Raw genomic sequence first — 13,528 nt, forward strand, 5'->3', positions numbered from 1 at the left:
ATGACCTTTGGCATAGTTACCTGGAGTAAAAACTACCCCCAGGTTTTTTCTATATGATAATCAGGCATTGCCTGATAGTCTGGAAGATAGGAGCCCACTGCCACATGTAAATAAAGCACACTATGAGCATCTATTAACTGAGGCTTTTGCTACTGCCTCCACACTATAAATTCTCTAGTTTTCCCACTGAATAAACGGAGCTGTTTCACTGTGTCTGGGGCTGTATCACCGCTGTTTCACTGCGCCTGGGACCAGCTTCCCCTGAAGGGCTTTCTTCCGTCAGTGCTCACTGGCCGTCCTGACCCCGTTCATCGCTTCTGCTCTCCCTGCCCTCGTGGGCCAGTGGCCAATGACCCCCGAAGAGAGGGAGAGACCCCCGCAGACACTAGGCTTGGATGAGGGGAGACGGGTCATTTACAAATTGCATTGCTTAACCAAGAAATCACTTTGAAGTTTTTAAATTTCTTTATTAATAAAATGACTGTGCTATTATGAAATAGTATGTGGGAAACAGCTTAATCAAACCAAGGGGCTGTTAGGCAACAATTGGATTTGACTCCTTATTCTCTGTTGCTTTAAGGCAACAAAGATACAAATCCCTATATTATGATTTAAGTTCAACTGTGAGCATGGTATATTCTTTACGTTGAAAAGAATCACTGGGGAGTGATGTGATTATTTGAGGGTGAAAGGGAGAACATAAACTGGATGGAGTTCAGATAGGCTATCTATCTATCTATCTATTTATTTATTATTTTTCAAGTTGGCTGCTGCCTGGGGCTAATGAATACAGCGCAATCCTCTTGGCTCAAGACTGTCCAAGCCACATCCTCCCCTGGGTTAATCCGATGTCTCCCTTCTCCCTGCAGATCTGTAATAACTCTAGACAGCAGGATGCCTTCGCTGCCAGGTGTCTGAGGATGTAGAAATTGCCTTTGAGGCCTCAGAGCAACAAGCACCCCAGGGAAAGGTGTTTTCCCCTGCATAGGGACCAGCATGTTTGAGGGAAGAGCCAAGTCTTGATTTTATTCCTGTGAAACAAGGACACTGAGGGAGAAGGAGAAGAAGAATCAGTGGCTGTCAGAAATACTGATGAGGTATAAAGAACAGATCCTGAAAGAACTCTACCTGGGCCAGGTGCTCCCCTACCTGGTGGATGAAGGTATGTTCTCCCTGACTGAGTACAGAGAGATCCTCTCTCAGGCCTGCTACTCAGAACAAGTGGAGTATTTCCTCTTGAAGCTCTTCTCCAAAGGTGCCAGAGCTTTCTGTGCTTTCTGCTCTCATCTGGAGGCTTTCTGCCCTTACCTGCTTACCTCCCTTTTCCTTTATTACCAAGGTATGAACACAGTTTGCTCCAAAAAGTAGTTAAGTGTAGTAATGATGGACTAAACCAAACATTCACAACCCTAGCCACACTGTAGACTAACGAGTCTCAACACAGAATTGATTTGTATTTTACTAAAAACATCCACTGCTTCTCAAAAAAATCTTAAGACGTAGAAATAAATGCTGTGATACAAAAAAAAAAAAAACAACTCACACAGTTCCTGACACAGGGTGCAGGTTTTCCAAGTATCTTATAGGCAGACATCAGACATCTTTCTTGTTTCAATGTAAAGCATAAAATACTAATAGGTTAAAGAACATGGGCTGAACTTTTGTTCACAAAAGATATAAAAATAATCACAGCTTCTTAAAGTGTTAGAGTCACCATATGACCCAGCATTTCTGTTTCTGGGTATAGAACCAGAAGAAATGAAACCTGTCCACACAAAGATCCATGTACAGTATTCACAGCAGAATTATTCATGGTAGCCAAAAAGTACAAATAGCCTAAGTGCCCATTAACTGATGAATGGATAAACGAAATCAGTCTGTCTATACAATCAAATATTTCTCTGCTGTGAAAAGGGCCAAAGTGATCATGCATTCTACAACACAGATGAATGTCAAAAACATTATGAAAAAGAAAGAAGCTAGCCACAAAGTGCCATGCAATTACATTCATATAAAATGTCCAGAGCAGGGCTGGGGACATAGCTCAGCGGTAGAGCATTTGCCGAGCATATGGTAGGCGCTGGGTTCAATCCCCAGTGGTGAAAACAAAACAACCAGTAGCCAAGGTAAATTCATAGAGATACAAAGCAGATTGCTGGTGGCCAGGGCTGGAAGAAGGGGCATGGGGATGAAAAATGAATGTTTATAATTATAATATTTTGGGGGGAGCAACAAAAGTGTTCTGAAATTAGATGAGAGTGATGGTTGCACACCCTGTAAATGCACAGAAAAACAAAGGGAAATATGATGCATGGACTTTTTGTCTATGAAGCCGCTATTAATAAATTAACATTGAAATCCTCACAATTTCTCTTCTCTCAGTCTTTCCAGGAGAGCCCTGTAATCATTCAAATCCCCAACAATACAAGGGTGAAGAGAAAGAGGGAGGGAGACAGGAGAGCTAGATAGAGCCTGGCAAAGGAGCCTGGTTTGGGAAAGTGGCAGTGGCATGAGCTTTGGCACAGCTTTGAGGACGATGGGGACAAAGGCAAAGTTTGCTCTTTGTGGGTCTGTGGCCTGTATATGTGTGCATGCAACATGAAGATTTGGGTATTTTGAAGTGGTGTTAGGTTGCTGGTCCACATCTGCTTACTACATTTCTCCATGACTGAATCATAAGGGCCCCAGCTTTACAGCAGTGACCTTTAAGATTTGTCTTGGTGGAAAAATAAGTGTCCTTAGCTTTTAGGCTTCTCATTGTGGATTATAGGTTTATGGCAATTTGCTCATCCCATGGCCCAATAACTTCAGTAAAATAATCAATATACAGTCAGCAGGCAAGTCAAATCCGTATGCATATTTATAAATGACTTCTCCCATTACTTTACTTTAGGCTGTAATGTAATATAAATTTATGTGTCATAGACATGTATTGATCTGATCATTTATCAATTCAATTTAACAGTGTCCACTATGCATCAATGCACCTATGATCAATGAAACCTGTTTTTATTGTCAATTACTTTATTATTAAATATTCATTATACTTTTGAAAATTGATAAACGTTTTTACAGTGTAATTTAAGACACTGATAAGTAAAATGTAAACTGGATTCTATAGTAGTAACTGTTTAACATTTTAGGGAAGGGACAAACACACAGTGGTTTGGTTCATTTGCTTGCTTTATTTTTCCTTCCAAAGAAATAAGTTTGACTAAGAAGGAAGAGTCAGGAAAATAGATCAACTTGGATTTTTTGCTGTATCTTTAATATTTTAATTCTTTAACAAACTTTTTGAAGCATTTGTGTCAAAATGTTAATATTCCTTAAGTCTAGAGTTAGAAGCATGGGTACTTAGAAGTTTATTTTTCTGTATTGTCCTGCATATTTTAATGTGTTTCTAGCAAGAATATATTTTTGTTTAATTTAAGGCTGGCAAGATGACTGAGGGGGTAAAAGTGCTTGCTGTGCAAGCCTGGTGACCTGAGTTCCCTTCCTGGAATCCATGTAAAGGTGCAAGGAGAATCACCTCCATTATCCCCACATGTGTGCATGCCCCCCCATACATACATACAATGATAATAAATAAAAATTAAAAATATGTTACTTGAAAAGAAAACAATCTGATTGCAATTGAGAAATTATGTACCCAATAGAATCTTGTAGAAATATGCATCCATCATAGGGCATGCCTAAACAGCAGGGCACTGTGAATAACATCTGTAATTCAGTATTATGCCATCAATTTCCTGGTTTTTATCAATGTAAAAAGGTTGTTAAAAAGGTTATCATTAAGAGAAGCTGAGGGCTGGAGAAATGGCTCAACGGTTAAGACCACTGGCTGTTCTTGCAGAAGACCTGGGTTTGAATCCCAGCATCCACATGGTGGCTAACAACCATCTGTAACTTAAGTTACAGGGGATCTGACATCCTCTTCTGTCCTCTACAGGCAATGCATAACACAGGTGCACCTACATATTTGTAGGCATAACACTCATATACACAAAATAAATTTTTAAAAATTAAAAAAAGAGAGAGAAGCTGAGTGAAGCCTACATGAGAATTCTCTGTGCTATTTTTGAAATGTCTATGTGACTCTAAAATGGCTTAAAATTTTTTAAAGTTTCAAAAGCCATGCATAATAGCACATGCCTTCAATCCCAGCACTTGGGAGGCAGAGGTAGACAGATCTCTGTAAGATGGAGGCCAGCCTGGTCTATACAAGTTCCAGACCACCTGGGTTTACAGGGAGACCTTGTCTCAAAAAGAATCCCCTCCCAAAAAAATAAAAAAGTTGCAAAGTAGTAATGATATGGTCAAAATGGAACTAGACTGGAGAGACCATTTTTGTTTCTGTTTGGTGTGGTCTTTGGAGACAGGGTCTCCCTGTTGCCCCAGCTGGTCATGGCTAGGCTGACCTCCATCTCATAAAGATTCACCCTTCTCTACCTCCCGAGTACTAAGATTAAAGGCATGTGCCACTGTGCCTGGTCAGAGATGATTATTTAAAAATAATATTTTCATTGATTATTTGAGAATTTCATACAATGTATTTTGTTCCTATTCAGACCCTGCTGTCCCCTCTCAGATTCATCCTTTCCTCTCTCCCCTACCCCACTTCATGTCCTCTATTTTTTAAAGCCTATTAAGTCTAATTTCTGCTCCCCAAATGCTATTGGGTGTGGGTCCCTCCCCGGGAGTGTGGCTACCCTAACCTACCTACTGTCACATCCTTATAGAAAACTGACTTGGGGTGATATTATTTTTTTTTAGATAGGTCTCCCTATAGCCCCTGCTGGCCTGGAACTCGCTATGCAGACCAGGTTGGCCTGGACCTCACAAAGATCAACCTGCCTCTGCCTCCCAAATGCTGGGATTAAAGGATTGCACCACCATGACTGGTTGGAGTGATGATTTTTAATATTAGTTCTGAAAACTAAAATTCAAAATTGTTCATGTTCTCTTGTCACATGAATGCCAGACCAACTGTCAGAATTTAAGGTTTTGGCTTGACTTTTGTGATGCACTCTGTGGTGCTAATTCTGGGCTCTTGAACAAGTTCCTTGCAAAAGTTCAAGTCCCAACTAGCTCTATGGGACTCACCCTTTGTGGCCCAGAGTTGGGCTGCTTTAGGATAGACTGCAGTGACATTTGCCTTCACCTTTCTCTAACTGTGTGAGCCTAGCATCAACTTGTGGAAACACCAAGGAGGCCTTGCACTTTTTTTTTTTTTTGGTAAGTACCCATTTCTTCTTTATTTCACTAAGATAAAATTCATGTGAAATAAATTTTAACAATTTTAAAGTCATGGTTTTTAGAATGTTCATAATATTTGCAACAATCACCACAAATTCTAGAGCATTCTATCATCCAAAAGAAACTCCATACTCAATTCTCTCACTCCCTGATAGCTACAAATCAACTTTCTGTCTTTTATGCACCTAATTCGGACATTTCATTTGAGTGGATTTGTTTAATATGTGGTCTTTGTTTCTGAATCCTTTTACTTAGCACAGTATTTTCAGACTTTATTCATGTTGTAGCATGAATTAAATTTTTTTTTGACTTCTTGTGACAGGGTCTCCCTGTAGCTCCAGCTGTCCTGGAACTCACTCTGTAGACCAGGCTGGCCTTGAACTCACAGAGATCCACCTGCCTCTGCCTCCTGAGTGCTGTGATTAAAGGCATGCACCACCACGCCCGGCCTAATTTTATTATTTTTATGGCCAAATAATACTCCATATTGTACATCATATTTTGTTCATCAGTTTGTCAGTTGATGGACGTTTTGGAGTTATTTCCTCTTTTATTATTATGAATAATGTTGCTCTAAACATTCATATACAATTTTCAGTGTGAACGTCTCCTTTCAATTCTCTAGGGAATATCCTAGAAGATTAATTTCTGGGTTATTTAGTAACTCTATTTTTATTTGTTTTTTTATTTTTTGTTAATTTTCAGGATTTTATTTTTCAAAATTTCAAATTTTTTTCTTTCTTTACCTTTTAATGTTCTTTTTAAAAAGTTTATTGAGAATTTCAGCATCTAAGATGTTTTGATCAAATCCATGCCCACTCCTTCCCCTCCAACTCCTCCCATATCTCCCCATCACTTTTTTCTGATAACTTCTTGTACTCTTTCTTCTTCTTTGATTTTTTTTTAATTGGGCTTTTGGCTACTCTAACATTGCCCCCTCTGAAGAGGTAACCCTAAAATCTTTTAGGGATTAGATAAAAGTTCCCTATTTTTGGCCTTTGGAGGCGAGCATATTGCTAACAGGCACAAGGGCATTGTAACTTTTAGCCAAGAAACTGGGTACTTTTCTTTGGGATCTTTTTACCCTAACTGCCTAGCCACTTCCTACCTCCTATTCTTATCACACCATCCTCTGAAGAGGTTACCCAGCTTGCAGATAGGGAATCAGGACAGAGCAGACTGCTCTGGCTTCTTCCAGGCTGAACAGGGACTCAGGGTGAGGCAATTGGGTACCCCTTCAGTGGGTCTATCTAAAAGATTCCCAAATTGCATAACTCTTATCTGTAGGGGAAAAAGAAAGTCCTTGACTGGTGAATAGGAGATGTGAAGGAGAAGTAAAGACAAGAGTAATTAATATTACAAGTTCTAGACAGGTAACTAGAAAAGTCACAGTAGGGCAATTTTCAAATGTTCATATGAGAGTCCATTGAAATTTCTTGACAAGAGCTTCCAAAAGCATCCCTCTATTGGGTTCTTTCTAATTTTTCTTTTGTCTGCCAAGGCTGAACTCGAGAGTGATGGATTAAGGATTTGCTTTCAAGCATTTTGATAGCTGTTAAGAGTGGTTAGAATCAGTGTCAGTTCCCTCTCAAAGGGTTCTAGATAGGGGGAGAAAAAAATTTATCCATCATTTTAGAACAATAGCGGGTTGTCTCCCTTAGCTACAGGTGGGCACTACAGTTTTGTAGACCAAGATTTGAAGTCTTACATCTCAGCAACACTTTCTGATTAGGAACACAATCATCAGCAAGAAATAATTGTCTAAATAACTTTTTATATGGACTTTAGCTTAATGTCTTGGAAGTGTAATCCCTTGAACTCTTAAAGAATACACTGATAACTTTACTCTTTGGTTATACTTTCCTTTTGGATGTTTAAGACCATGCAGTTGGCCCAAAATAAATCAATTTATTTTTACACTTAAGGTTGTCTAAGGATCTGTTCCTCAGGGGTCACATGGTCTTGGGAGAAGTCCCTGGCTCCTTTCTTTTACCAGTTCTATCTATGTGAAGATAAGTCAAAGGTCCTGCTGGATCATGGCTGGCTTCACTTGGAAGCATGGAGGAAATGTTTCCTCTGAGTTGACCCTCCTCTTTGTAGATTGGACACTGGTTCAAATCCATCTGATGGGGTCTCCATGTCCTCCCTGAACAAGAGGACAGGTGACTCACCACAGTTACAGGACATTTTGAGAGATGTTTCATGGTCTCCTGGAACTTAGTCGACCTTGCAGGGCAAGAAAAACTGTCCTTTAAGTCCCTCTGACCAGATTAATATAGGCCTCAAAGTATGGCTGTTAAACATCCAATAAGGTTAGTTCCACCAGGCTGGTACTTTTAATTACCATGTGCTATGTAGGTAAAGCTTGGGTAAAAAACCAAATGTTCTCAGATAAACCTTGATTAGATATATATTTTGTTCCCTTAAACTACTTGACTAGACTATGACCTTAGAAATGTTAAGATTATATGTATATTATTTTTGTCTCATCCTTTATATATAATAACAAACCTACACAGACCTTTATCACTTGCTTAGGCTTTCTCATTTTTTTCCATTTTAGAAAATATCTCCATTCCCGTATCCTTTTAACACCTTTTACATTCTCATTTTCTTTTTTTAAATAATTATGAGACATAATAGCATTAACAAATAAATTTTCCATCTGTTGTGAGAATTCTTTCCTGGGGATACTAAGCAATGCTTTCTCCCTTTTAAGGTTCTAGTGTCAAGCCAAAGTTTGATTAAAGTTTTACTGGGGAACCAATGAATTTACCAAGATAACTGAGGGGTTGCTAAGGTGTATGAATGACCTGAGGGTATGCACACTGGAAAGCCTTTATCCATCATGGGTCAAGCTTTCTCTTGAACCAATGAATTTACTGAACTTACTTACTGAGATAACTGAGGGGTTCCTGAGGTATATGAATGACCTGAGGGTATGCACACTGGAAAGCCTTTACCCAGCATGGGTCAAGCCTTCTTTTCCTAGCCTTCCCCAGATTGTATACTTTAGCCCTCCCCAAATCCAGGAGACCATGTGTGATTAGGGCCAAATAACATACAGATGGCTAGGAAGAGTGGCTTGATACTCTGGTAAAGGTCCAGTGACCCTGCTTGCCTCTCCTTTAGTGAAGGAGCACAACCGTCAACAAGCCCAATTGTGACAATGTTTAGCAATCAGGTACAGCTGAAGTCATGATGATGGTAGTTATTTCATTCAGAAGAGATTTCTGTACAGCATCATCTTATTAAAAGGACCTGGAATTTAAAAGGATTTGTGCTAGGATCCACAAATGAGAAAGAACATACATCGTTTGTTATTCTGAGTCTGTGTTACTTCAGTTAGTATAACAGTTTCTAGATCTATCCATTTATCTGCAAATTTTATTATTTCATCTTTTTTTTACTGCTGAATAGAACTACATTGTGTAAATATACCACATTTTTGTTAACCACTTTTCAGTTGAGGGGCATTTAGGTTGCTTCCATCTCTTAGCTATTGTGAAAAGAGCAGCAACAAACATGGTTGTACAAGTGTCTCTACAATAAGACAATCCTTTGGGTATATGCCAAGGAGTGGTATAACTGGCTCATAGGTAGGTTCATTTTTAGTTTTTAAAGAGTTCTCCACACTGTTTTCAATAGGCATTGCAAGAGTTTGCAATCCCACCAGCAGTGAATGAGCATTCCCCATTCTGCACATCCTCACCAGCATTTGGTATCATTTGTTCTCTTGATCCTAGACAGTCTGATTGGGGTAAGGTGATACCTTAGGGTGATTTTAATTTGCATTTCCCTAATTACCCACAATGTTGAACACTTTTTGAGATTTTCTTAGCCATCTTTATTACTTCCTCTGAGAACTCTCTGTTTAGATCTTTAGCCCATCTTTTAATTGCGTCATTTGGTTTCTTGATTCTTTGTTTTCTGAGTTCTTTATATATTCTGGATGTTAAACATCTGTCAGATGTGTCACTGGTGAAGATTTTCTCCCATTATCTTGTAAATTACTGCCAATATTTTCTTCTAATAGTTTCAGGGTTTCCAGTTTCACATTGAGGTCTTTGATCCATTTGGAGTTGACTTTTGTACAGGTGAAAGATAAGGATCTAGTTTCATCCTTCTACAGCTGGAGATCCAGTTTTTCCAGCACCATTAGTTGAAGACGCTCTCTTTCCTCCATTGTGTGTTCTTGGCATCTTTATCAAATATCAGATTGCTGAAATTGTGTGCACTTGGGTTTTGGTCTTCAGTGATGTTCCACTGATCAATGTGTCTATTTTTGTGCCAGTACCATGCTGTTTTATGATTATAGCTCTGTACTATACATTGAGATCTGGTATAGTAATCCCCCCAGCATTGCTCTTTGTGCTCAGGGTTGCTTTGGCTATCCAGGGTCTTTTATGCTTCCTTATGAATTCAAGGATTTTTTTTCAAATTCTGTGAAGTATGTCATTGGGGATTTTGATTTGGATTACATTGAATCTATATATTGCTTTTGGTAGGATGGTCATTTTCACAATATTAATTCTTCCAGTCCATGAGTATGGGAGGTCCTTCCATCTCCTGGTGTCTTCCTCAATTTGTTTCTTTAATGATTTAAAATTTTCATTGTAGAGGTCTTTGGTCAGATTTATTCCTATATATCTATATCTCTATCTATCTATCTATCTATCTACCTATCTATCTATCTATATCTACATATCTCTATCTATCATCTATCTATCTATCTATCTATCTATCTATCATTTTTTGCAGCAGTTGTGAATGGGAGCATTTCCCTGTACTTTTTCTCTAATTGCTTGTTATTGGTATATAGGAAGGCTACTGATTTTTGTAGATTGATTTTGTAACCTGCCATTTTACTGAACATGTTAATAATTTCTAGGAATTTTCAGGTGGAATTTTTGGCATTTCCTTTAATTTCCTTCTCCTGTCTTATTGCTCTAGCAAGAGTTTCAAGCACTATGTTGAAAAGGAGTGGAGATAGTAGACATCCTTGTCTGGTTCCTGATTTTAATGGGAATGCTTTCAGTTTTTGTCCATTTAGAATGATGTTGGCCATGGGTTTGTTGTATATAGCTTTAATTTTGTGGAAGTATGTTCCCTCAAGTCCAAGTCCCTCTAGGACTTTAAACATAAATGCATACTGAAATTTGTCAAAAGCCTTTTCTGCATCTATTGAGATGATGATGTGGTTTTTGTCTTTGAGTCCAATTATATGATTAATGACATTTATTGACTTGTGAATATTGAACCATCCCTGCATCTCTGGAAGAAAGCCTGCTTGATCATGGTGAATGATCTTTTTTATGTACATCTGTATGCAATTTGCAAGTATTTCGTTGAGAATTTTTGCATCTATGTTCATTAAGGATATGGGTATATAGTTTTCTTTTTTGGTTGTGTCTTTACCTGGTTTGGGCATTAGAGTGATGCTGGCTTCATAGAAGGAATTTGGAAGATCTCCTGTTTTTATCATTTTGGATAATTTAAGTAGTATTGGATGTAGATCTTCTTTAAATGTCTGGTAGAATTCTGCTGCAAATCCATCTGGGCCTGGGCTTTTTTTTAGTCAGGAGGTTTTGTATTACTGTTTCAATTTCCTTATATGTTATGGGTCTGTTTAAACTGTTGATCTCTTCTTGGTTTAACTTTGGTGGTTCCCATGATTTTAGATATCCATCCATTTCTTTTAGATTTTCAAATTTAGTAGCATATAGCTTTCAAAAATAGTCCCTTTTTGGTGTCTGTTATGATGTTTCCCTTTCATCTCTGATTTTGTTGATTTGGAGGTGCTCTTTCTTTCTTTTGATTAACTGGTCTAGAGGTCTGTCAATCTTGTTTATCTTTTCAAAGAACCAGCTCTTAGATTTGTTGATTCTTTGTATTGTTACTTTGTTTTATTTCATTAATTTCTGCTCTGATTTTTGTTTTTTCTTCTCTTCTGCTGGGTTTGGATTTCATTTGTTCTTGCCTTTCCAGCATCTTAAGTTGCAGTGTTAGGTCATTTATTTGGGCTCTTTCTAATTTTTTAATGTAGGCCCTTAGAGCTATAAATTTCCCTCTTAAGACTGCTTTTAAAGTGTTTCAGAGGTGTGTTGTGTTACATTGTCCTTTTTGTTGAATTCCAGGAATTCTTTTATTTCTTTCTTAATTTCTCCTTTGACCCACTCATTGTTTAGGAGTGTGTTGTTTAATCACCATGACTAGGGCTTTGTCCAGTGTTGGCTTTTGAGCTTTATTGCATTGTGGTCCGATAGAATGCATGGAATTATTTCAATTTTTTTTTGTATTTGTTGAGGTTTGTTTTGTGGTCCAGTATGTGGTCAATTTTTGAAAAAGTTTCATGGGGTGCTGAGTAGAAAGTGTATTCCTTGGTGCTTAGGTGGAATATTCAAAAGATATCTGTTAAGTCTATTTGATGTATAGTATCATTTAATTCAGATGTCTCTCTGTTTATTCTTTGTCCAGTTGACCTGTCTAATGGGGACAGTGGTGTATTGAAATCCTCTACTGAATTGGGGTTAATCTGTGTCTTAAAGTCCTGTATTGTTGTTTTTATGGATTTGGGTGCACCAGAGTTTGGTGCATATATGTTAAGGATTGTAATATTGTCTTCGTTAAACGTTACTTTGATCAGAATGTGGTGACCCTCTTTATCTCTTCTGATTAGTTTCAGTTTAAAGTCTATTTTGTCAGATATTAGGATTGCTACGCCTGCTTTTTTCTTGCTTGGAATATTCTTTTCCACCCTTTTACCTTAAGGTAGTGCCTGTCCTTGAACTGAGATGGGTTTCTTGCAGACAGCAAAGAGATAGACTTCGTTTCTTAATCCATTCACTTAGTCTATGTCTTTTGACTGGGGAGTTCAATCCATTGATATTTAAGGTTATTATTGAAAGGTGTGTATTGGTTGCTGTGATTTTGATTCCTCTTTGTGTTGTCTAATTTTGTGTTTCCACAATTATACCTTTATTTATTTTCTTTTGTTGCCCCTGGTAGATAGTTGTTTCTCTCTCTGCTCTCTGTATTGCTTCAAGTATTCTTTGAAGGGCTGGTTTCATGGACATGTATTCTTTCAGGCTATTTATGTCATGGAAGATTTTTCTTTCCCCCTCAACTATAATAGACATTTTTGCCAGGCAAAGTACTCTGGGCTGACATCTATTGTCATTTAGAACAGGAAATACCTTGGCCCAGGCTCTTCTGGCTTTCATAGTTTGAATTGGTAAGTCAGCTGTAATTCTGATGGGTTTTCCTTTGTATGTGACTTGTGTTTTTCTTTTGCTGCTTTCAGTATTCTCTCTTTGTTCTGTATATTTAGTATTTTTACTATGATATGTTGTGGGGAGTTTCTTTTCTGATCCTGTCTATTAGGTGTTCTATGTGTTTCCTGTATTTGTATGGGGATGTCTTTCTTTAATTTTGGGAAATTCTCTACTATAATCCTGTTTGAGATCTGGTCAATATCATTAACCTGAAATTCTTCTCCTTCCTCTATGCCTGTGATACATAGATTTGGTCTTTTCATGGTGTCCCACATCTCTTACATATTCCATTCCTGTGTTTTTAAAAAATTTTTCATAATCTTTGCTTGAGTGGTCCAATTCTTCAACTTTATCCTCCAGTGTTGATATTCTGTTTCCCATTTCATTCATTCTAGTGGTGAGGCTTTCCCTTGTTGAAAAGTTTCAAGTTGGCTTATTGAGTTTTTTACTTCCTTTTTCATTTCTGCCTGAGTTTTCTTCAATGTTTCTATCTCTTTTGTGAATTCATTCAGAAGTTTATCCCTATCTTCTTTTAGTTCTTTAATTTGTTTTTTCGTGTGTTCTTTAAATTTGTTGGAGTCCTTGATCATGTTTATGATTGTTCTTTTAAATTCAGTGTCCTGGGTTATCCCTAGGGGTTCTCCTTGTAGAACTCTTCTTCAGGGAATAGTGTTTTGGCTTTCCATTTTATTATTCTTTTGTTGTGGTTTTAGCATGTGAATTTCTTTTGTTGTTTATGATTCTGATATGAGAATTAAGTTGAAGTATGCTTCTGTTTGTATTATTGGTGTGCCTTGGTTCTTTCCTTATTCGTTGTATAAAGCTGGTTGGTCCAGATTTCAGGTTCTCTCAGGTTTTATTTCAGAGGGAACTGATGGCTTCAGATCACCTATTTCAGTAGCACCCACAGAAGCCCAAGTCAGGTTCCAGTCAGGTACACTCAGTCTTCCTTCTAAGGTTTGGACCCCTATTAGCAGGAACTCAGAACAAAATTTAGG

Source organism: Nannospalax galili, unplaced genomic scaffold (assembly GCF_000622305.1).
Source record: "Nannospalax galili isolate Female #2095 unplaced genomic scaffold, S.galili_v1.0 scaffold124, whole genome shotgun sequence".
Classification (NCBI taxonomy): domain Eukaryota; kingdom Metazoa; phylum Chordata; class Mammalia; order Rodentia; family Spalacidae; genus Nannospalax; species Nannospalax galili.